Source organism: Oryctolagus cuniculus, chromosome 5 (genome assembly GCF_964237555.1).
Source record: "Oryctolagus cuniculus chromosome 5, mOryCun1.1, whole genome shotgun sequence".
NCBI lineage: Eukaryota > Metazoa > Chordata > Mammalia > Lagomorpha > Leporidae > Oryctolagus > Oryctolagus cuniculus.
Genome location: NC_091436.1, coordinates 44137652 through 44161867, shown reverse-complemented (window position 1 = coordinate 44161867; position 24216 = coordinate 44137652). Strand labels below are relative to the sequence as shown.

Genomic DNA, 24216 nt, shown 5'->3' with positions numbered 1-24216 from the left:
GAGAGTGTTTTCTTTCTTCTTTCCTTTCTTTCTTTTTAAAAATAATTTTGCAAAGATCTTAATACTGGACTGACCAGGTCATTGAATGGAATCAATGTATAAACTTCAGGCATACCCAAGTACATAAAATTTGCATTTATGCATAGATGAAAAATTTTACTTTTCCTAAATAACTAAATCACTAACAGCTCACATACATCATCCTCAAGAGAAATAGTACTACCACCCCTCCAGATAGGAAGGGGCAATTAATTACTCTTGTAAAAACTCCCCAGAGAATGTCATTATATTCTTAGATTTATATCTACAAATAATATCGAACCTGTTAAAAATTAATTAAAATGAAAATGAAAAAATAAAGAATAAAAAAGAAACATCCTCAAATTCAATAATCTCTGAGTTGTAGCCTCACTTCATGAGTCATTAGCTAATTGTTATGATTAGGTTAAATCTTATAATATTGAAGATTTAAGTCATTAAGTAAAAGCTGCTCAGATTATCCAACAAAGGTCCAGCAACTGAGTCCAAAGATAGATGCACACAAAACCCAATAATGTCACAACCATAGCACAAGAGTGGTCAGTAGACAGGTATGGGAGCCAAGTGATGCTGAGCTCCTTTGGGTAAATAGCACAAGCTTTCTGAACATACTTGAAGAGAAAGAAGTCCACTGGCCTGAAAAGATACACATATACTTCCTTCCTGATAATGCCACAGGGGTCCATATAGGGAGAGGCAGAAATAACCAGAAAAGGTTATTTAAAGCCCAGAATTTCAATCTCTCCTTCCAAGATTCAACTTGTAGTAGTTAAAATGAAGTTGGGTGAAAGGGCAGGAGAGAGAACAAGGAATATACAACCCAAGTATTGCCAAAAGGAGGCTCTCAGAGAAAAGCAGCACTTTAACCCAGAATAATTCTTCATATCATGACAGATGATGCTGGTGGTTTGCAACAAAATGAGAGTGTATTTAGGGCAGACTGGGTGTTATTACAAACTTTTGCGGGAATTGATAGAGCCTCCACCACTATGGAATTTGTAGATTTGCCCCATTCCTTGATTCCTCATGATTGGTTCTCATTGTCTGACTACAAAGATGTGGATCATCCCTATTATATTTTTAGTTGAGCACATCTGCAGCACAGCAGTGAATGCTGTAGACCTCAAAGGAAAGTTATCCACATGAGATCCATGATGTGTGTTTCCAATGTCAGATGTAATTAGTTTTAAATGGATACTTGGGTTTTAGAGGTATTCACCCAAGGCTTTCACTGGTGACTGCCTGAGTGATGATTTCAGTTCTGCTCATCAAGGGCAACTGTCCCTTCCATCCAGTCACTCCTGGTGCAAGCTGACACCCATCCCAATCTGCTCAGCCCATATGGAGCAGGGCATCCAGGCTGTGCATGTTCATGACTGTCTCCCCCAATTAGGGAGGGAGAGACAATTGTAGTGAGAAACAGCCCCCATTACTCACATCAAGATTAATATTTTCTTAATTGCTCTTTGAAATTTGCAGACTTTAGGAGAAAACAGATATCAGAACATAAGGTTTAGACTTCTCTATTTCCTATAGACTTACTTGCCCGCTGTAACAATATGTGACATTCCATTGAGATTTTCATTAAGTAAAGGTCTCACTCGTGCCAAAAGCAGAACAATCCATTCTTCTACTACCATGATTTCATCATCCTGAAATTCAGAAATGTTTTAGTGCCTTTCATTCCTTTGCCACCACAGAGGCATCATTTCATTCATATGTGAATGGTTTCACATCACTAATATTGCAGTTCAGTGGTTTTCTCTAAAAATAATTTATTGTCCACTTAGGAACAAGGAGTCAGGATTGAAGCTTGAGTCTAACTAGGATTCAAATATGTTTGGGTACATGTAGCCAATGGTGTTGGGGTGGGGGGTGGGGATGGGGTGGGGCTCTCTGAAGGCATTTGCCTGGCCCAAGGTAACTTCTGGGAGCTCTCACAACCTGAGAGTAAAGCCAAGGAAACTGGCAGAGGTGTAGGATGGTCCCGACATGTTGTATGTTACTGAAGTTTCCCTAGTCTCTCAGTATCCAACTTTCCCAACTCCAAAAGCAAGTCGAGAATGGAGGGTTCTTGTTCTAAAAGCTCTTTAAAATGTTGGACCACGGAGAAGATTGCTTTAAGACTCCACTCACCAAGTATAACACAGCATCCTCCCCCCAATGCCATGAGTCACTGCATAGCTGGCAACCTCAGGGACTCAGGGTATCCAAGGAAATACCAGGCAGAGCAAGCACAGCAAGCAGAGTGCTGGGGGGAGGTTATGATGAGCACATCCACAACACCCCAGGGACTCACAGAAACATAATGAGGAAAGGGAAAAAGCATGTGAAGAATAGAGCTGGAACAATCCAAGCTTTGATGTTATTCTCATTTACCTCTGCCCATAGCTGGCAAGGCTAGGAAAGACTGCTTTTCTACTTATTGTGTATAAGGTCTGTCTTGAACCCTGGCCAATTAGACATATTGGTCAGTGAAACAGGTAACTGAGAAAAACATGTTACTTACTTTCAACAGATATTGAAGTCCAGAATTCGGGATTAGGATCCAAAACAACCATAGGAATTTAGTGATGGGTCCGTTATCCTGAGCTAAAACTCAGTGCCACCGTGTTGTGACTGGGTAGATTGGTTACAGGTGTTCATGGGGTTGTGTAGAAAAGGTCAGATGGATTCATACAAATGTGAATGAATGAATCATGAGGCAGCTCTGTTCTCCAGGTGACTCTATAGTAGGATTCCAGTTCTTATGGGTTTTGTAAATTTACCCTGTAATTCTACCTGCTGGCTCTCAAGTCTCCACCTCCAAATGTGTTGGATAAACCTCCACCTTCATGAGTAACCTGGCAGGACTCAGCTGGCCCAGGCAATGAGGAGAGAAGTACAGGTTGAGACAGGAAGCAAATCTTGCTGAAACCTCTGGCAAATACAGCTGAAAGTAAGCACTTGAAAAGTACCTAAAATAAAGTGTGTGACTGGTTCTGAATTTCAGATATGAATCTTAAATGGTAAAAAAAAAAAGTCCAAAAGGAAATCTCTGGGATTTAGAATTAATCTACTGAAAGAAAGGAGAACTAATTTGGACTAAATAGCCCTCTTTGAGTATTATATCTAAATGATGTTCTTATGAGAAACGTTGATAACACAATTCCACTGATTTTAGAATGTAAGAGAATTTAATTGAATTTAACACATAATAAGTATTGTGTAAGTACCCAATTTTAGCCGGTGACTGCCCAAGTTTAGGTTAGATATTTACCTTGGGGGCAGGTTTGGCACAGGGGTTAAGCCACCAGTTGGGATAGCCACATCCCATATTGAAGTGCCTGAGTTCCAGTACCAGCTCTGCTCTTATGCCAGCTTCCAGCTAATGCCCACCTTGGGAACCATCAAGTGATAGCTCAAATAGATGGGGCCCTGCCACCCAGACGGGAGATGCTGGATTGAGATCCAAGCTCATGTCTTCAGCCTGGCTCAGTTCTGAGAGTGAACTGAAGGATAGAAGATCCCTTTTTTCTCCTCTGTCCTTTCTCTCTCTCTCTCTCCCTCCCTACCTCCCTCCCTCGTTTCTCTTTATCTGTATCTCTATTTCCCTCTCCCTGCCTTTAAAATTATATATATACATATATTTGTGTTGTACAAAAAGAATGAATTTCTGTTCATGCATGTCATTAAGCAGTGACAGCAATTGTGAGACAAAGTGATTGTAGTGTATATCTTGATGATTTTAAGAGTAAACCCCCAGCTGTCTACAGAAAAAATCTATGTGGAATAGGAAAACCTACCATACTACCTCTCATCTTACCTTGTCTGTTTTTTAATTTTTTTTCCTGTATAGACTTCTTTGGATAGAGTATAATTATAGTAACTTTTGACTTTAGATTTTCCCCATAAATACAGAAGCCTCAACCAAGTTATGCAGACAAAGTGGATGGAAGATACTAAGACAGGGACAGCAGCAAACTACATAACTCTCCAGTTCTCATTTCACTCATTCATAAGGTGGTGATATTGACAATACCCATGATACCATTCTGAAGATCAATTAGCTCATACAGGGTAAGCTTCTAGCATCTCAATCTGTGTCGGGCACATAATATATGCTTAACAAGTATACAATATTGACTAAATAGATATTCCAATTGTTTCTTTATTTAGTTATTTGTCATAATCATCAGGAAAAAAAGAGGTTGGCATAACCTCCTGGATCCTACTGTATTTAGTAAACATGACTTTTTTTTTTTTTTTTTGACAGGCAGAGTTGACAGTGTGATAGAGAGAGAGAAAGGTCTTCCTTTTTCCATTGCTTCACCCTCCAATGGCCGCTGCGGCCAGCGCACTGCAGCCAGCGCACTGCACTGATCCTAAGCCAGGAGCCAGGTGCTTCTCCTGGTCTCCCATGTGGGTGCAGGGTCCAAGCACTTGGGCCATCCTCCACTGCACTCCCGGGCCATAGAAGAGAGCTGGCCTGGAAGAGGGGCAACCGGGACAGAATCCAGTGCCCCGACCGGGACTAGAACCCGGATTGCCGGCGCTGCAAGGTGGAGGATTAGCCTAGTGAGCCATGGTGCCAGCCATGAAGTTGTTTTCAAGGGTCTTCTAAAGGAGGTCCAGGGGGCAAGCTTCACACTGCCATACTGCAGTTGTAAGCATACTCATTCTTATTACTCCTATGACAGTAGCATTTGTTGAGATTTACTGTCAGGTACTGCGCTAAGTGTTTCACATACATAGCTTGTACAACCCTCACAATAACACAAGGAGGTGACCGGAATTAATTCTCTGATTTTGCAGAAGGAGAGAAAGAAGCTTAGGGAGGTGAAGAAATGTTTGCAGAGTCTCCCACCTGGTTAGTGGTGGAGTGAGGAACAAGAATGCAGACGTCGGAGTCCAGAGCCATGCCCCTGGGAAAGAACAGAGTTAGAACAAGGAGGCCTGGGTTTGAGGACTAGCTCTGCCCTTTACAGATGTGAAAATACCGACATAATCTTAACTGCTCCCAGCCTAAATAATCAAGTCTGAGAAAAATAAATTCTGTCTCACAGGGATATTGTGAGGGCCAAATAAATTATAGTTTCCTTCCTTGTGAATTTTGTGAGAATAGAACTGTGTCCTACTAAAATTTTTATCCTGAGCACCTAGAACATGTCAGATTCTTTGGAAATTCTTTTGGGTAAATGACTAGTATCCATGAGTTTCCTTTTAACTACAAATCATTTTATACATTCCAGTTGTCATCATTATTGACAGCTTTATCACAAAGCGACCAACAGCCTCCAGACTGTAGAATCTAAGTGATTCCAAGAGTCTCCCAAGAACCTGGGCTGTGGAACAATGCAAACGGAACTTTGAATGCCCCTGCCCGTGAAGTCTTGATCCAGGACTTATAATAGAAAACAAGTAGCTGGTCACCCTAATTACCAACAGATGATTTCAGAAATGAACATTTTTTTCCAAGGAAATAGTTGAAAAATCATTAGAAAAACATTCAAAATGTGGTCAACAGCAGGGACCCAGCGTGAGGCTTGAAGCAAACAGTGGAATCTTTAGAAGCCTACTTGGTGTTCCCAAGGTCAAGGGAGCAGACGCAAAGCACACTGCAGTGCTGAGTCACCGCGGGAGCCACCAGCACCACAGCCATCTTGGGTTGGCAGGAAGACAGAATTATAATAAAAAACAAGGGAAGTGATATTGCCCATAATATAAATATCACAACCATGGGCCATGTCAGATATGGCATCTCAGCTATTTATAATAACATATTTGCAAAGTGTAATTTGTCAAATGTCTCCTAGGCTGAGATAAGGTGTCAAACATCCCTTATTTTAACTGTGGCTCAAGGCGGGTTGTCTCAAGAACTGGCAGGCACCCACCTTGAAGCTGCAGTAAGTACTTCTCTGAGCTTGGCAAACTGCTGAAAAGACTGAACCCCTGACCATTCTGCCTATGTGACCTGAATATGCCAAACAAGACAAAGGCTGAAAAAACAGAAGGAGCTCAAATCTTAGTTCTCAAGTGGCAAGATAGCATCTGGTTTCACTTTTAAAGCCATCAATATCAGTCCTTTTTTTTCACTTAAAAATATTTTCATGATATGACACTGAACACAAAATAGGGTAGACTAGAGGTAGGATGGTAGGGGGAGAGACAAAAATTTTGTCAGGATCAGAGATGTCTTTTGACCTAAACCTGAAATAATACTTATTTTAAATATAGACACACATTTACTTCTAAATCTTTCCTTTCATAGAAATAATTACAGCAGGAGCTAGGGTTGTGGCAAGCAGGTTGAGTTTCAGCTTGCAATGCCATCATCCCATATGGGAGTGCTTTTTTGAATCCTAGCTGTGCAGCTTCTGATCCAGCTCCCTGCTAACGCATGTTGGAAAGCAGCAGCAGATGGCAAAACTGCTTGGGTGCTTGCCACACACTTGGGAGACCTGGATAGAGTTCCAGGGTCCTGGATCCAACCTGGCCCAGCCCCAGCCATGGTGGCCATTTGGGGAGTGAACCACCAATGGAAGATACCTTTATCTCTCTATGGTTTCCCCTTTGTCACTCTGCCTTTCAAATAAAATAAATCTTAAAAATTAATCACAGTGTGTATCAGAGATGATAGTGTGTCCCAATGGAGAGATCACCAGCCTTGGAATCAGAACATAGAAGTTCTGTTCCTGGCCCTAAATTGGCCCTTTCCAATTTTGTTGTCTAACACCAATCACATCATAGCACACAGGATGTGTATGATGTCTCATGCACTTCGATATAGGTTATATTATTTAATCCACGCATTATTATTCCCACTTTGCAGATAAGAAAACTGATCCACAAGAGGCCAACTGTTAGTTGCAGAGCAAATAACAGAGGATGTGGAGAGAGAAGACTTGGGGTTGAGTTACTGCACCACCATGTGCCACCTGTGGGGTCTACAGCTTAAAGTCCATGTGGAATGTATCCTGGAAATATGAATTCTGCTTCCAGGGGGACTCTGCATTCTTTTTTACTATCCACAAATACTTTAAGCTCTTGAGTATCAAGGTGATAATTCAAGTTCAAATATACTGATTTCAAAGAACATAATTATTCTTCCTTATTCTTAAGATAGTAGTGGATGACAAGGTCTAGCTGCCCTAAACAAGAAGGTGAGTCTGAGAGCGTAGCAGGAGCAGTATAGAGAAGGCTTTAGAGGCACGAAATCAGCCGGGGACTGAGAGGTCTGCCCAGGGTCCTCCTGTCTGCACTCTCGAGTGGTGTTATAACAGCCTGCAAAGCACTATTTGTCAGACAAGTCAGTTTTGTTTCACCTTTTCAGCTAACTACAAAAATGTGCCTCGGTGCTGAATGTGGGGAGCAGGAGGTCTTTGTAGAGGTGCAGACGGAGATTTCCCACAAGAAGTGATAAGTATTCACAAACACAGATATGGTAGTTATTTCACAGAGACGCACATTACAGAACTTGCCATCTCTGAAAATGGCAAGTCAGGCACTCTAATAACGGTGCATGGGGAACGAATGAGAAAAATATTAACACTTTAGTACATTTCATCCTGCATATTTTGGTGCATATATATTTTGTGCTTGCATGGAACATACAAATAAATATTAAATTGAGACTATACTGTATGTGCAGGTTCTTACTCTACTGTTCTAAATTATCTTAAATTGTTAATGAAATTTTTAAGTTCTGACCCCCATTACCACATATGTAGGATATTCCCAGTTTTTTCTACACTATAAACATTATAATCAAAGCTGCAATGAATACCCTTGCACATAAATCTGGCAAAGTCTTTTTTAACTTTCAGGAAGATGTTCTGGGTACACTTAGAGCATGTTATGAGTGATTTCTATGTGTGAAAGTGCTGTGCTGCATTTCTATGTGTGAAAATGCTGTGCTGCATTTTATAAGCAATATTAGCTCAATCTTCTCCAAAATTCTATGAGGTATCTATGACTAATATTCCCTTTCACTGATGAAACAGCTGAGCAGAGGAGAGATTAGGTAGCTTGCCCAAATCCATGTAGAAATACAGTGCCAAGATCAGAACACATCCAGTCCACCTCCACCACCTTGACTTGACCAGTACTAAACCCGCATCCTACATTCTCCCTTCCACTTAGAAGGTGATTTCCCTCCACATCAGATGCAGTGTGCAAGATCCTCCCAATTATGGAGTCCAACTGGGACCTCTTGGGAAGACTCCAGAATCTAGAATGGTCCTGCAGTTGCTCTGGGTCCAGGATGTCATCAAAGTGTAACCACCCAGTCTGTGATAGGCACCAAAGTCCACTCCTGAGTCCAGCTCCAGAGTTCATTCTCATACAACATACTTCAAGAACCCTGGCCAACACACAATTTTTTTAAAAGATTTATTTATTTATTTATTTGAAAGTCAGAGTTACATAGAGAGGAGAGTCAGAGAGAAAGAGAGAGAGAGAGAGAGAGAGAGGGAGGGAGGGAGAGAGAGGTCTTCCATCCATTGGTTCACTCCCCAATTGGCCACAACAGCCAGAGCTGCACCAATCCAAAGCCAGGAGCCAAGAAGTTCTTCCAGGTCTCCCACGTGGGTGCAGGGGCCCAAGAACCTGGGCCATCTTCCACTGCTTTCCCAGGCCATAGCAGAGAGCTGGATCAGAAGTGGAGTAGCTGGGTCTCAAACCGGCACCCAGATGGGATGCTGGCGCTTCAGGCCAGGCGTTAACCCACTGCGCCACAGCGCTGGCCCCAACACACAATTTTTTTAAAAGATTTATTTATTTATTTGAAAGGGAGAGTTACAGAGAAGTAAAGACAAAGTGAGAGAGAGGGAGCAAAAGACAAAGAGAGAGACGTCTTCCACCCACTGCTTCACTCCTCAGGTAGACACAATGCCAGAGCTACACTGATCTGAAGCCAGGAGCTAGGAGCTTCTATTTATTTATTTATTTATTTACTTACTTATTTATTTATTTATTTATTTATTTTGGACAGGCAGAGTGGACAGTGAAAGAGAGAGACAGAGAGAACAGTCTTCCTTTGCTGTTGGTTCACCCTCCAATGGCCGCCGCAGCCGGCACTCTGCGGCCAGCGTACCGCGCTGATCCGATGGCAGGAACCAGGTACTTATCCTGGTCTCCCATGGGGTGCAGGGCCCAAGTACTTGGGCCATCCTCCACTGCACTCCCTGGCCACAGCAGAGAGCTGGCCTGGAAGAGGGGCAACCAGGACAGAATCCGGTGCCCTGACCGGGACTAGAACCCCGTGTGCCGGCGCTGCAAGGTGGAGGATTAGCCTAGTGAGCGCGGTGCCAACTGCCAGGAGCTTCTTCCAGGTCTCCCACACAGGTGCAAGGGTCCAAGGACTTAGGCCATCTTCCACTGCTTTCCCAGGCCATAACAGAGAGCTGGATCAGAAGTGGAGCAGCTGGAACTAGAACCAGTACCCATATGGGATTCCCGCACTGCAGGTGGCAGCTTTATCAGATATGCCATGATGCCAGCCCCAATAACACACAATTTAACGAAGCCATATTGCAGACAATTCTGCAGGCTTTTCCTCTTGAGTTAATTTTTCATCTTGTTGCTTATAAGCATGTGTCTTTCTTTATGAAATGCATCTTCCTCCCATTTTACACATGCTGATCTGCTGTCATCGAGTGTATCACAAAGTTGACTTGTGAAGAACAAATCTACTGGGGAAACATTATAAGAGCTTTGTAGTTAGTTTTGGGCAGAAAGGCTTAAGTAGGCTACAAAACAAGTTGTTGGTAACACTGACCTCTTTGAAGATGAGATGATCTGTTCCATGCTCACATATGCAGAAAGGTGCAAACAAAACATGGTAGCCAAAAAGCCACCTTTGCCATCTTCAGAACAGAAAAGAGTACGTGTAAACAAGAGTGACCCACCAGTAAGGGGATTTGGGGTGCGCAGAACACGATGATGGGAAACAGCATGCAGTGAGATAGGGTAGAGGAATTTGGTACAAAAGCTGTGCCTGGCTGTAATGGGATATAGCCGAAGAGGGGAAAGCTCCAGATGAGTATCAGAGAAGACTTCCTGGCAGTAAGAACTGCTGGGTTGGAGAATGGCCTCCCCAGGGAAAGGCGGGAAGCTCCCTCACACAGGACACTGGAAACCAGACAGAGCCAAACAGTGGCAACTATGCTGAAGGAAGAAAGCCCACACTAACAGTGGATGAACCGGATAACCTGCAAGGGCTTTTCTCTGGAGTTACTTTGATTACAGTAATCCAACCCTTCAGGGATGCAGGAAAAGTTGTAAGGGGTGGTGTGCTTTAAATTTTTGAGTGAACTTAATTCTGATGGAAGGTGCTAGACTGACATCCTAAGAGACAAAAGCTCTCTATTCATCCACAAATAGATACAACATTGACAGGGATACAATTCCCCACAGGGCCTTCCCAAATGTGTCTCCTGTCCAGGCATTCAAGTAGAAGCAGAGCTGGCTTCTTGCACCTTTTGACTCCTTGCTTCTCCCACAGCATCACAAAGGCAAAGCTGATGTTGGTTACAAAAGATTGACCCTTAGACTGAATCCCCTGCTTCCCTCATCCCACCCCTAATAACCGAAGTGCTAAATTTTGAAGGGACTATGTAGAATACTGTAAATTGTCCATCTGGGAGGCATGCAAATGAGGTAAACCACTTTTAAAAGATGGTGTGCAACAGCAAGGCTTGGTCTCTTACTGTCTTTTCTATCTAGACAGCTGTAAAAGCAGGCAAAGGGACAGATGGATTTGTATAGAATTCCTATATACTCTCAGTTCCTAAATCTCAAGTGGGAGGTTTTAATGTAGCTTCCTTTTTCCTTCCTCTGTACCTCTTTACCTTCCACCTCCCTTCCATAGAATAAAAATTTCCTCCCTTAAATTTGGAACGTGGGGGCTAGAGCTGTAGCACAGCAGGTTGCATTCTACATGGGCACCCACTCAAGTCCCACCAGTTCCACTTCCAATCCAGCTTCTTGCTTATGTGCCTGAGAAGCCAGTAGAAGATGTTTCAAGTGCTTGGTCTCCTATACCCACGTGGGAGATATGGATGAAGCTTCTGGCTCCTGGCTTCAGCCTGGCCCAGCCCTGGTTGCTGTAGTAATTTGGGGAGTGAACTAGTAGATAGAAGATCTCTCACCTATCTCTATCTCTCCCTCTCTCACTGTGATTCTGACTTTCAAATAAATAAAAAAAATTTGGAACATACCAGAATAAGAGATATCAGTCATAGGAAGTTACAGTCTAGATCTTTATCCACCAGATGCTGTGCCAGTTCATTCATATCCCTCTGGAACTCATCCATCTCTCCTGAGTTGCTAGTTTCTTGCTTTCTTTCCCTGAACTTTTTGAAGAAGCAGCCTCAAAGCAATAGCAAAATTCTTCACACAAACCAAACAATAACATTCATCAGAGACCCAGTTCTGTGATCTTCTCTGCAAAATGTGTGCAAATCTGGGTGTTTGCTTTCTGTATCTTTTCTGTGCTTAATCCCGACAATGTTGACATGGTCAGGAGGTTGACCATTTCCCTAATAGAAAGCTCTGGTCTCCCTGCATTTCAGGGAAGAATCTTGACCCTGTTCTTCTAGTCCCAAATCTTTAGAGAGTGTGAGGGGAGAATGTATTGCACCCTTCCACTTTGTATTGGAAATGTACACCTGACCAGCCACACCTCCCATCCATGTGGATGCAAACCTCCCTGAGGCAAAATTCCTTGATTCAAAGATGCAGGGATGCTATCCAGCTTGCCATAAGCCCCAGTACTGATCTCAGAGAAATATTAGCTATAGAGGGGAAAATATAGTTTGCACTGCCCCCCACCTTGTGCAGTGATTGTTAACAAAATTCCCTGCATGTCCTGACAGTGAATATATTCAGTTACCTACTTCCTATAGAAAGTTTCACTTACACTGCAGCAGACTTGAGTGAAAGCAAGATCTCACCTATGGCCCCACAAGGGATCAAAGGGCGACCCAGCTGATGCTTGCCCAGAGAGGTTGGAACTTGTTTTTCTCCTCTATGCTTAAGTAATCAAGAGAACAGCTAGTCAATGAGAGAGAGACCTGAATTTGCCAGGAAATAGTTGTTACCTTTGATTTCCTGCTCCTTCATTAAAGACAAAAGCCTGCTATACAGTTACCTCCAACTGGTGTATGGTGTACATAACAGATCACAATATAGGTGAGTAATGAATCCTGTGAGAAGCTGAGTGCCCTAACCCAAGACCCCACTCATTAGTGGGCAGACAACCTGGAGCCTGTAAACATATTGTTTTCAAATTAATGGGAAGCAATTTTTAAAAGTTAAAATTACAGGAAAATAGAATGCAATAATGTGCAATGAAGAATATTTATTTTCATGGTTAATAAGAAGAAAATTATTCAACACATACAATGCCCAAGGGTGAGGCATGACCAAATATAAGAAATGACCCTTAGTGAATAATTATGTCCTTGTGTCCACTGACTGCCCAAAGGTCTCTCATGTATCTCCTTACCTACACCAACTAATGGAAGAATGTTTCCTTGAGAAAATACCTGGCATAAACTTGTAATACAATAGAGTCACATAAACATCTCCCTGGCCCCTGGAATAAATATATTGCTCTATTTGCAGACACATCTGCTTCAACTCAGCATCAGCACATTGACTCCCTTGGATTTCCAACACTGAAGGTGAATTACTGCTTCATGGGTCTTTTAATCCTTAAACAGGGGCACAGTTTGCCAAGAGTATCTCTCCCAAACAACAGGACCACTGCAGTAAAATCATGGGCACACCCTGCGCATTGTCAGTCCATGAGCTCTAACACATGGAAAAGGGTGGCAGCAGCCTTGCATGTCTGTCTAGTCTACTGTCTTTGGCATAGCTGAGGTGGTTCCCTGGGTCTTTCACCCAGGGGCCAGGGTCATAGCCATAAAAATCTGATGACCTTCGTGACCTTCTTTCCATTCAATCATCTTCATGTGGTTCTTATTTTCATTTTAACTCCCTCATGAGCAGACCTCCATTGAACAGGGTAACGAATAAATAAGGTATAGATACATGGAATCTATCAATTGCTCCAGGGCCTCTTTGTACCCATGCACTCAACCCACTTGAGTATAACCCCATTCCATTATAACTTGTAATCAAGGGCCAGTTCTGGACATGAAGAAGCCAGGTTCTCTCAGAGCTCCCTTGAGTTCAACTATGACTAGTGGGCTCTTTAAACACTTATCCTCCCAAGATACCACCTGTCCCATGACTTAATTTGAAATTGCTTCCTATGGAAGCCTAAGCAAAACCAGAAGGTCATGGTTAAAATGTCTGCGGCTCACTAAACAATAGTCCACTTGGCCTCTCCACTACTGCCCACTTTTCCCATCTTTTCACACACACCCATAGCTTTTTAAATATTATTTCATTTCACAGGGATCATTTTTACAATTTGTTTCATTCTACAGAAATAGCTCTCAAACCTGCTTTCTAGGACACTTGAAAGACTCATACACATCTAATTTTCCCTTCCTTTTAAAGCCACTTAGTGACCTCAAAGAATCATTATATCCTGCCTAATATTCTTTGTGGTGAGAGCTCAGCTGGCTGCTTCATCTCTGACCCCCATGTGGGGCAGCTAGGAATTGGGACACCTCTTCTAGGATCATTCTTCAAATGCCCAATGCATCAGAGCTATTTGGCTGTTCTCTCTTTGTCTCCATATGATGCCTTGTCCTCCAGGCCTCTCTATGTGGTTTGAACTTTATATGAATGATGATCTTAAAAGAGTTGGATATCTTATCTTCTTTGGTAACTTAGGGTTACAAGAAAAGTCATTCAAATGGAATCATTCAAAATGGACTGAAATAGAAACTACAAGGCTTCTTATGACTGAGCCTCAGAAATCCCTGAGGATCACTTATGTCTCATTGTATTAGTCCAATAAATCACTAAAGCCAGTACAGTTTCAAGGGAATGGGAGAAGTAGATTCCACCTCTTGATAAGTGAATGACATAGAAGAAGAAAAGGAATTGATGGTGGCCATCATCAATTGGTGTATCATCAGATGGTATATCTGTGGAGATACAAATCTCCACAGAGAGAATGCTATTCTTCCTCCATTAGTGTTATATTTTTCTGAAAAGATGTGAAAGCAGTGATGTTTTTACCTATATCACTTTTTTTTTGAAAGGCAGAGTTACAGAGAGAGGTCTTCCATCCACTGGTTCACTCCCTAAATGGCTGCAACAGCCAGAGCTGAGCCGATCAGAAGCTAGGAGCCAGGGTTTCTTCTGGTTTTCCCACATGGGTGCAGGGGACCAGGACTTGAGCCATCCTCCACTTCTTTCCCAGGTGCATTAGCAGGGAGCTGGATCAGAAGTGGAGCAGTCAGGACTCGAACCAGTGCCTATAAGGGATGCCGGCACTGCAGGCCAGGGCTTTAACCCATTCTGCCACAGTGCTGGCCCCTGTACCTCCCTTTCTTACAAAATGTTATTTTAAAAGGTCTTTCTTTTTTTCTTCCAAGTATAGCTCCATTTAGACAAGGGCCTTCAGACACAATTCTACGAGAGGCTGGACTTGGCTTGTTGCTCATGAATGCTATGAGCAACTGACACTGCTTCACTCACAAACTCCTCCCTGCTAAGAACATGTCACAGAACCAAACTTGCCTGTGGAACTTTGTCCACTGGGAGAAGTTCTTTTCAAGGATGGCTTGCAGTTTCCTCAGACTTCTGGAAGATCCATCTTGTAAGATCACCAGCCATGCCTAGATTCAAGCCAAGAACACTGCTACACAAGTTAGTCCAACACAGGGCTCAGCACTTAGGAGATGCTCAGCTAGTGTTAATTCTCATCTTCTTTTCTGATTATATAATAAGACAGATGTTAAATATCAGATATAATTCCCATTGACAGATGATAAAACTGAGTCTCAGAGAAATTAAGGAGTCTGCTCAAGCTCATATAACTAGTCTGTGATGGAATTAAAATTTGAGCCCAGGTTTTCTGACTCAGTCTAGAGTTCTTTTAACGCTACCACAGACTGTCAGAGTAAGTTTACTCTTCAAATTCTAAGAAATAAAATACAGGGTATGTTCTTCAGGGAAAGGAATATAGCAATAAGAAAAATGTGCCAGAGTTGGTGAGGAGGGACATTGAAATAATAGTGTGCTATAAGATCACACCACCTAATCAATAGTTTTGCCTACAGGCCATCTTACGTTTCCCAGAAATATTATTATCCTAGAGGGTTTATACTTTTAAATTTATACAAAGGGTGCTATTTTTGTTTTTAAGATTAGTAGGTAATTTTTAGCCTTGTGCTGCCCACTCCAACTCCCTTTTAATCCCTCACATCCTGCTTACAGTTAATGGAATGCAAAATTCCATCTCACCCTGTTCTTCACATCTCCCAGCAGGACGTCAGTGCTGTGTATCAGTTACTAGGTGTGGGTTTCCTTTTGCACCAGCTTGCCTGCCTTCTTAGTGATGAAATGAAGCTTTCCCTAAGGAGTGAACCCAACATCATTGCCTTCTGCCTGGTCAGCTTCCACAGAAAGGCTGTGGCAGCTCTTGCTTCCAGCAACAACAGGCTGCGTATCCATAACAAAGGCAGCAGGAGGCTCTGATCCAGCTCTGTCATTTAGCCAAAATGGTTTCCCTAGCCTTGCCCCAGAGTCCTGTGCCTCTGATCTTAGGTGGCCCTACCACCTGCCATACACTTATGTGTCAGTATACAAGATGAGCCTGGCTCCCTTTCTTCTTGACTCAAAAGATCCCTTAACTGTGCTAAATAAAGCTTCTTTCCTTTACTGAAATAGCCAGAGGATGTCTGCAAAGAGGTCAAGTCATCTTAGGCACCAGTAATAATATATCACATTGTGCAGCAAACTACATAAATACTAGTCAGAATTAGGGCATTTTTATGACATCCTGGAGCAAGAAGCAAATAAGTGCTTTAAATTCTGTGATGACTTAACTTCATTATATCACTAATGCATTTAAGATATTAAAATATATATTTTGAAATTCTGGAAAGAAGACTAGTATGAGAATTCCATTCCTGAATTAATTTATATTCTTCGTTCCTAGGGAAAAATGATCAATAGGATCTGGGATTATAATAAAAGTAGTTGCAACTCTGTAGACAATGCATTTAATATTAGTGGCATCAAAGCAGGGAGAGGATAAATACACCATATTCACCCATTTAAAATAGACTGTAAAACATCAGCAGCGTTCAATCCATTTCACTAACTTTTAAGATTATACAGATTACATGTAGTGGCTACAAAATATTAAAGAAAGCAATCAAGGAGCTGGCGCTGTAGTGCAGTGGGTTCACGCCCTGGCCTGAAGCGCTGGCATCCCATATAGGTGCCAGTTTGAGACCTGGCTGCTCCACTTCCAATCCAGCTCTGCTATGGCCTAGGAAAGCAGTAGAGAATGGCCCAAGTCCTTGGGCCCCTGCACCCACATGGGAGATCCAGAGGAAGCTCCTGGCTCCTGCCTAGCTCCAGCCGTTGCAGCCAATTGGGGAGTAAACCAGCAGATGGAAGACCTCCCCTCCCACCCCCTGTTTTTCTGCCTCTGCTCTCTCTCTCATGTAACTCTGATCTTTAAAAAAAAAAAAAAAAAAAAAAGCAATCAGGCCAGCGTCGTGGCTCAATAGGCTAATCCTCCGCCTAGTGGCGCCGGCACACCAGGTTCTGGTCCCGGTCGGGGTGCCAGATTCTGTCCTGGTTGCCCTGCTTCCAGGCCAGCTCTCTGCTATGGCCCAGGAGTGCAGTGGAGGATGGCCCAAGTGCTTGGGCCCTGCACCCCATGGGAAACCAGGAGAAGCACCTGGCTCCTGGCTTCGGATCGGCACGGTGCGCCAGCCGCAGCGGCCATTGGAGGGTGAACCAACGGCAAAAGGAAGACCTTTCTCTCTGTCTCTTTCTCTCTCACTGTCCACTCTGCCTGTCCAAAAAAAAAAAAAGCAATCAAATAAAAAAGAAATATTAAAATCACCTATAATCAAACGATCTCGATATAATCACTGTAGGTGCCTGGGGCTATACATTGCCTAGACTGTGCTCTGTGTGTATTGCTTTTCTTTTTAACATCACTGAGTACCCTAAGTTCAGAATTTTCTATACTTACTAGAGCATAAACATCTTTCCATATTAATAATATACATCTACATCTCAAAATATCACCCCTTTTTATTTATCAAGGAGGAAATGTGCCTCTAAAATAAAGACATTCATCATCTTTGAAACAAGGCAAGATTGGGTTTGCCAATTACTGGATGGTCTGATACCTCATGAATCTTTATGCAACACAGTTTTCCTATGGCCCTCAATCTCAAAACCTAATAATTCTCTTTATAATTATCACAACTGTCAATTGATAAGAAGACTTCTAACACTAGCATTTTATTCGTTTGTTATTTCTTACAATCAGTGCTCTCAGTTCTTGGCAATACTTATTTTTGCATTCCCATGGACATTTCAAATTCTGTCAAAACTGCTTCAGTAGTAATGACAAGTGACCATATGGAAAAATGTCAATCAACTTTACTGTCCTTCCATCTGATCACATAATGTCTACCATCACTGGCAGCAACACATCTTTTAAAGTCGTTGTCCTCAACAAATATGGCACTGCTTTGACCCTATGAGAAGCTAGCCTACCAAATGTGTCTTGTGATGCTTTATAAGTCAACCACCCTGGAGGACATGGTGTCTGATATCTGTCTTATCATCCCTTAACCATTGTCTCCGAGGATTCCTCTCTCTCCCAACATTCACTATGTGAGACACGCATCACTAAATAACTTCCTAAACAGCTTAAACTAAACTGTAGCCAAACAGTCTCAAAGCTATTCCTAACAGGTTTGGTCTGTTTAATAAGCCATTCTTGCCATTATTTAACTAATTCAGAGGCAGTTAGATCATTGGCTTGCTTGCTCTCTCTGCCATTCCCCCTACCACAAGCACCCTCCCCTACACACACACACACACACACACTTGAACATGTGGAGAATATTTTCCAGTATTTTCCAGGACCTCACTCTGGCTGAGTGACCAAAAAGGAAAGGAAAGTTAAGAAAAATAGACATAGCCCTTTTATGTAGTATATTTTTGCCACCAGAAGTGAAATAGTTGACCTAAGAATCCAAGCAAATTCTGTTTTAGCTGGATCCGTTTCAGACAATAATAATCAAGAAAGCTTCAAACAACTAATGTAAAAGTTACCAATTATGGAGGTATTGAGCTAAACTTATGCCCATTTTATGCTTCTCACAAGTTGTAGAATTGATATTTGCTGTTGCTGATTCTAATGTGGTGCCCAATCTTAGATCACATTGATGAAGAACAGAGTGCATCCAAGGAAAACAGATAGTGAGTTCTATTGAAATCCTTAATCCTTCTCCAGATGCAATTACTTTTCTTAGGCACTCATGGGAGATCAGAGTTCCAGTCCCTCCTTACTGTGGTTTTGGCTGCTCCTCTCCCAGTGAAAACACATGGGCCCAGTTTCTTCTATTGGCTCATAAGACTGAATGTGCCAGCACCATGGTGGAATGTGCATTGGGGTGAGGCAGAATATAAAGGAGAATCCAGGTAATGCAGATCCAGGTAAGGTGCACAGGAGGCCTGGGTTACCTGCACTAGATCTAACCACAGTCAAATCTCATATCTTCTTAGACCCACACAGTCCACACTTTTGCTGTGGCTAAATTAAATCTATGAAGCTTCCGTGTAGATTAGACAGATAACTCTACATATTACAAAGTTATATAACATTTATTATTTTAGCATACATTAATTCAAGGGAGAGCAGTACAACAAAATGGGTTTTCAAACTATTTTTTTAAAAAAAGGTCAGCTAACTTAAGAGCTAAGAAGAGTATTGCCAGTGTTGTGGCAGAGCAGGTAAAGCCACTACCTGCAATGCCAGCATCCCAAATGGGCACCAGCTCATGGCCCAGCTGCTCCACTTCCTCCCCAGCTTCCTACTCATGCTCCCGGGAGAACCAGCAGAAGATGGCCCAAGTGCCTGGGCCCCTGTTACCCATGTGGGAGACCTGGAAGAATCTCCTGGCTCCTAGATTCAGCCTCGTCCAGTGCTGGCCATTGTGGTCATCAGGGGAGTGAACCAGCAGAGGGTAGATCTCTCTGTCTCTCTGTCTCTGTCTCTGTCTCTGTCTCTCTCTTGGTCTCTTCCTCTCTTTCTGTAACTCTTATAATTAAATAAAATACATCTTTAAAAAAAGAAGAGTTTTATTCTGAAGTCACTGTTAAAATATGAGTAACATAAGAAAATTGTAGTGCCAAAGAAAATTGTTTAAAATTCTTATCAGTAAAAAATAATTTAAATAATATATGTGCCATATAGTTTATATATGTTTATGAAACAAAATGATATGTATATCTTTATTTTGAAGAACCTCAGAAGCATATTTATTTTACATTTTAGGGCAGTTTTTTTTTTTTTTTATTTAACTATTTGACAGAGTTAGACAGTGAGAGAGAGAGACAGAGAGAAAGGTCTTCCTTCCGTTGGTTCACCCCCCAAATGGCTGCTACGTCTGGAGCTACACTGATCCAAAGCCAGGAGCCAGGTGCTTTTTCCTGGTCTCCAACGCGGGTGCAGGCGACCAAGTACTTGGGCCATCCTCCACTGCCTTCCCGGGCCACAGCAGATAGCTGGACTAGAAGAGGAGAAACCAGGACTAGAACCTGGTGCCCATATGGGATGCCGTTGCCGCAGGCGAAGGATTAACCAAGTGAGCCACGGCACCAGCCCCAGGGCAGTTTTCAATGGGAAACCATATACTGCATCCTTCTGCCAAAGGTGATGTATTATCTTCTGTGACCACTGGGTGAACAGCCCCCAGCTATTCAACCGAGAAGTTATGTGACTTTGAGCAGTTATTTTACTGCCCTGAACCTGTTTTTTTCTTTTTTTTTTTTTAACTACAGGTCATGAATTTTAGAAGTATGGGTAGGCAATTGAGGGTTGCATGTTTATCTTGGGGTTTTTTGTTTGTTTGTTTTTGCAATATTTATTTATGAGGCAGAGAAAGAGCCCCAATATACTGATTCACTTTCCCAAGGCCAGGCTTGAGGCCAAAACTGGGAGTCAGGAAATTAATCCAGGTGTCCCACATGGGTGGCTGAAACCCAATTACTTGAGCCATCATCATTGCCTCCCAGGGTCTGCATTAGCAGGAAGATGGAGTCAGGAGCCAGAGCCAGGTAATGAATTCGGCACTCCCATTTGTGATGTGGGAATTTTAACTGCTAGGCCAAACTCCTGCTCCCTGAGCCTACTTCTTTTCTGTCCAATAGGTATTAAAAAAATCTTTGCTCTGTGCTTTTTATTAAAAACTGCCATCCTCACCACCAATCTGGAAAAATGTTCAAGGATACTCAGCTCCAGAACACCAGTAGGAGAAGTCAAGACTTTTATGGCAAACATGTAATTCAGCTTCTGCTTTGCCTAAATGCTGCTGTCTTTACCCTTCAAAGACATCATTGACAAAAGCACTTCCCAACATACCTCCTGCCCACACATCTCAGAGTCTGAAATTCTGTTCCTGGGAACCCAACCATGAAATCCCTCTTCCTGAAAATTGAAGGCCAAATCTGTGTTAGAGAGATTTGTGATGCTAAGCATACCTTCCAGAATTCATCAAAACCAGGATGAACACAATTCCCACATCCCAAATGGGATGGCAGGCTTGTTTCTAGCTCCTTCAGCATCTTCTGACCTGGAATCTTCACTAGAGCAAAGTAAGGATGTGACAGTACCTGGTGTAGACTGGTAGACTTTACTCCCACAACAACCTCATGTTTCCTTATCTCTAGATTTGCTACTCTTTCCCATGTCATTCATTTTTTATTTACCTCCAAATACACAAACCATGCTGGTAGTTGTCCCCTCTTTTCTCAGTTTCACTTTCCATGGATTCAGTTAACCACAGACCAAAAATATTAATGAAAAATTCCAGAAATAAATAATGCATACATCTTACATCGATGCTGTGGTAGTATACTGTTATAATTATTCTACTTTTATTATTAGTTACTGTAGTTGATCTCTAATTGTGCCCAATTTATGAATTAAACTCTATCATAGGTACGTTGATATAGGGAAAAAAACAAGTATAAAGAGAGCTCACTACTATCTGTGGTTTAGGCATCCACTGGGAGTCTTAGAACATATGCCCCTCCAGATGCAGGGAGACTACAGAAATGGGATCACAGTATATCCACACCTGCAAACATGGATTACACACTTGGCTCTGACAATGCACATTCTCCAGCTCCGTGTGCATGATCAGCCTCATTTCATTCCTGCCTCTCTCCTGGACTAACTTGATGGAACTGAGATCTATACAACACAGAGAACGAGAGAATTTCTAGGATGACCTGAACTGGTTCAGGGAATCAGTGCCATAAAAACTAAGTATGTGTTCACTTCACCAAAAGAATATCAAAGAATTCCAGAACAGAATATAAAACCCTCTATCTGGAAATGGAGTCCTTCACAGTATATCTAGTGCAAGACATCTCCTCTCATTTTACTGCTAGTGTAATCTATTCTCTCTGGAATCTGGTTGTAGCAGCCATCTGAGAAAAATATGAGAATGTCTCACAGCTGTTGCTGGTGGACACCTTCACTATTGCTACTACTTTCCTCAAGATCCAAGTGCCTCTGTCAGTTAGGGAAGCTCAGATGGTGACTGCCACGGTTGCTGATTATGTTGTGGCCCACCTTGGTTGTTCAGATGAAGGTGAAGGTCAAGTGTCAAATGATGGAGTGCCCTCTCACTGTTCTTGGCTTGGCACAAGAGAGCCCTGGAAGCCCACATGTTTCATCTATGATCTCTAAATGTTGGTTCCAATAATAACACTACAGGTTACCAGATTCACCTTGTTTTTAAAAGGACTTGGAATGCATAAGCTTTTAAATAAATGCCACCACAGTGTGATTCTCATTTTTAGAGTACTCTTGTGAGCTTTTTTTTGTTCTGTTCTTGTCATATCAAAAAAGGAACTATTCTGCTGAACTAATTTCATGATTGAGTCAGATCCATCCACAAAGCAGTACTTCGAACAAGGTGATGAAGGCTGTAAACATCTTTTTGTATGTTTTCCCTCATATGTTAAACAAAGAAACTCCAGTATTTTTAGCTAGGTTGTTTGTATTTTTCCACCCCATTTGACCTTTCTTTCTTTCTACCTGTCTCTCCCCAAATTTTTTAGGAGATCAGGAGTTTTAATTATTTCTGGTAACAAAAGAAATCTCACTGTACTTATGTGAAAAAGAAATAGTTTTTTATGTTGGATACACATTATGTTACCTCTTCAAGGAAGGATATTTCCTGTCTATTTATATGGTTTATTTTCCCACTTTTCCAGTGTCATATGATATTGTCATCCAACAAAAAGCAATTGCTTAATTGTAGTTTGAATAGGACCACATAGTATTCTTAACTTGGCATGTGATGAATTGAGCTAAACATTTAACAAGATGAATTTTTTATCAATGATGTTTAAACTGTAACTAGCTCTCCTAGATTTAGAATGAAACTGATTGAAAGTGAACATTATTAAATGTTTCAATTACATTTGAATTTTAGTTTGGTGAGAAATTGGCAAAAAATTTCCGATTCCTCTCCAAATTTTCTCTATGTAATTCATAAAGTATTGAAAACTTTTTAAAGTTATACAGTCCTGATTCTGATCAATAGGAAATGATTGTTATTTACAAGTTTTGCATTTCAAATTCCTACTACTATCTTTTAATGTTACATTAACATTTCAAATAATGATTGTATTGTTGAATGGATTTTATACCCTTAGCTATTTTTTAATTATGAAGAAACTACAAAGAAAAAGTTGTAAATAATTTTTAATCTTTATAATTACAGCTAAAATTGTCTTTATAGGGCAGACATTTGGGATAGTGATGAAGCTGCTAGTTAAGATGCCTGTATTCAGAGCTGGTATTGTGGCGTAGTAGGTAAAGCTTCCACCTGCAACACCAGCATCTCATATGGGAACTAGTTCCGGTCCCAGCTGCTCCACTTCCAACCCAGTTCCTTGCTAATGGCCTGGGGAGGCAGCAGAAGATTGTCCAAGTGTTTGGGCCTCTTTCACCTGGAAGAAGCTCCTGGTTCATGGCTTTGACCTGGCCAGCCCTGACAGTTGCAGACATTTGGAGAGTGAATTAGCAGATGGAAGATCTTTCTCTCTCTTTCTCTCTCTCTCTCTCTTTCTGTCTCTTCCTCTCTCTCTGTGGATCTTTCAAATAAAATAAAATAAATCCTTTTAAAAAGTAGATTTCTGATTCCATATAAGAGTGTCTAGTTTCAAGCCCCAGATCAGCTCTCAATTCTAGCTTACTGCTAACGTGCACTCTGGGATGCAACAGGTGATGGCCCAAGTGCTTGGGTCTCTATGCATGTTGGTGATCTTGACTCAGTTCCTGGCTCCTGAATTCAGCCTGACATTCCCTGGAGGTGGTGGGAATTTGGAGAGTGAACCAGCAAATGGAAATTCTCTCTCTCTCTCTCTCTCTCTCTCTCATGCTCATTCTCATTCTCATTCTCATTCTGTCTCTCTCTTCCTCTCTATGACTCTCAAATTAATAAAAAATAAATGAATGCTTTTAAAAAGCTGAAGTTTTTAAAAACAAATAACTGCATTTATAACATTAGGGAAATATTTTACACAGTTATAGAAAAATATTCTTAGAAATCAACTTCGATGAGTCTTGAATAGTAGCAGGAACTTCACAAATGTTTGAAATGAAAATAATAATTTACAGTAAATGTTTCTTCACATCTGTATTTAAAGTATTTCTCTTGGAGAAGAGCTATAGAAATAGAAATTGAAAGTGTTTAAAATAGTTCATGAAGGAATTTTAAAGCTTTTTTAAAAAATTTCGTATACCTATATTTGGTCTTATTTAATCCTGCATCTAGGGTACAGGCTACCTTACAGGCACCTAAGAAAAGGAACAAAATATATCAGAAAGAGCAGCAGGACATGCGGACATGACAGGGACCCTGCCATGAACAAGCTATGACAGCTAAGTCACTTACCTACTCTGAGCCTCAGTTTCCCAGTTGATATAATGATTAGTAAGGTCCCTTCCTGCTCCAGCATTCTACAATTCCTTATTTTACAAGCCTTAAATAG

General features: G+C 41.7%; 1 long non-coding RNA gene across 1 annotated transcript in view; it reads right to left on the bottom strand.

Annotated features, from left to right (window-relative positions):
- Positions 1–301: 301 nt before the first annotated feature.
- The window catches only part of LOC108177469 (uncharacterized), a 101375-nt gene continuing 77460 nt past the window's right edge, over positions 302–24216 (bottom strand). Inside the window, exon 3 of the long non-coding RNA XR_001794288.3 lies at positions 302–1691. This is a non-coding gene — a long non-coding RNA (uncharacterized lncRNA). The remainder of the gene's footprint in view (positions 1692–24216) is intronic.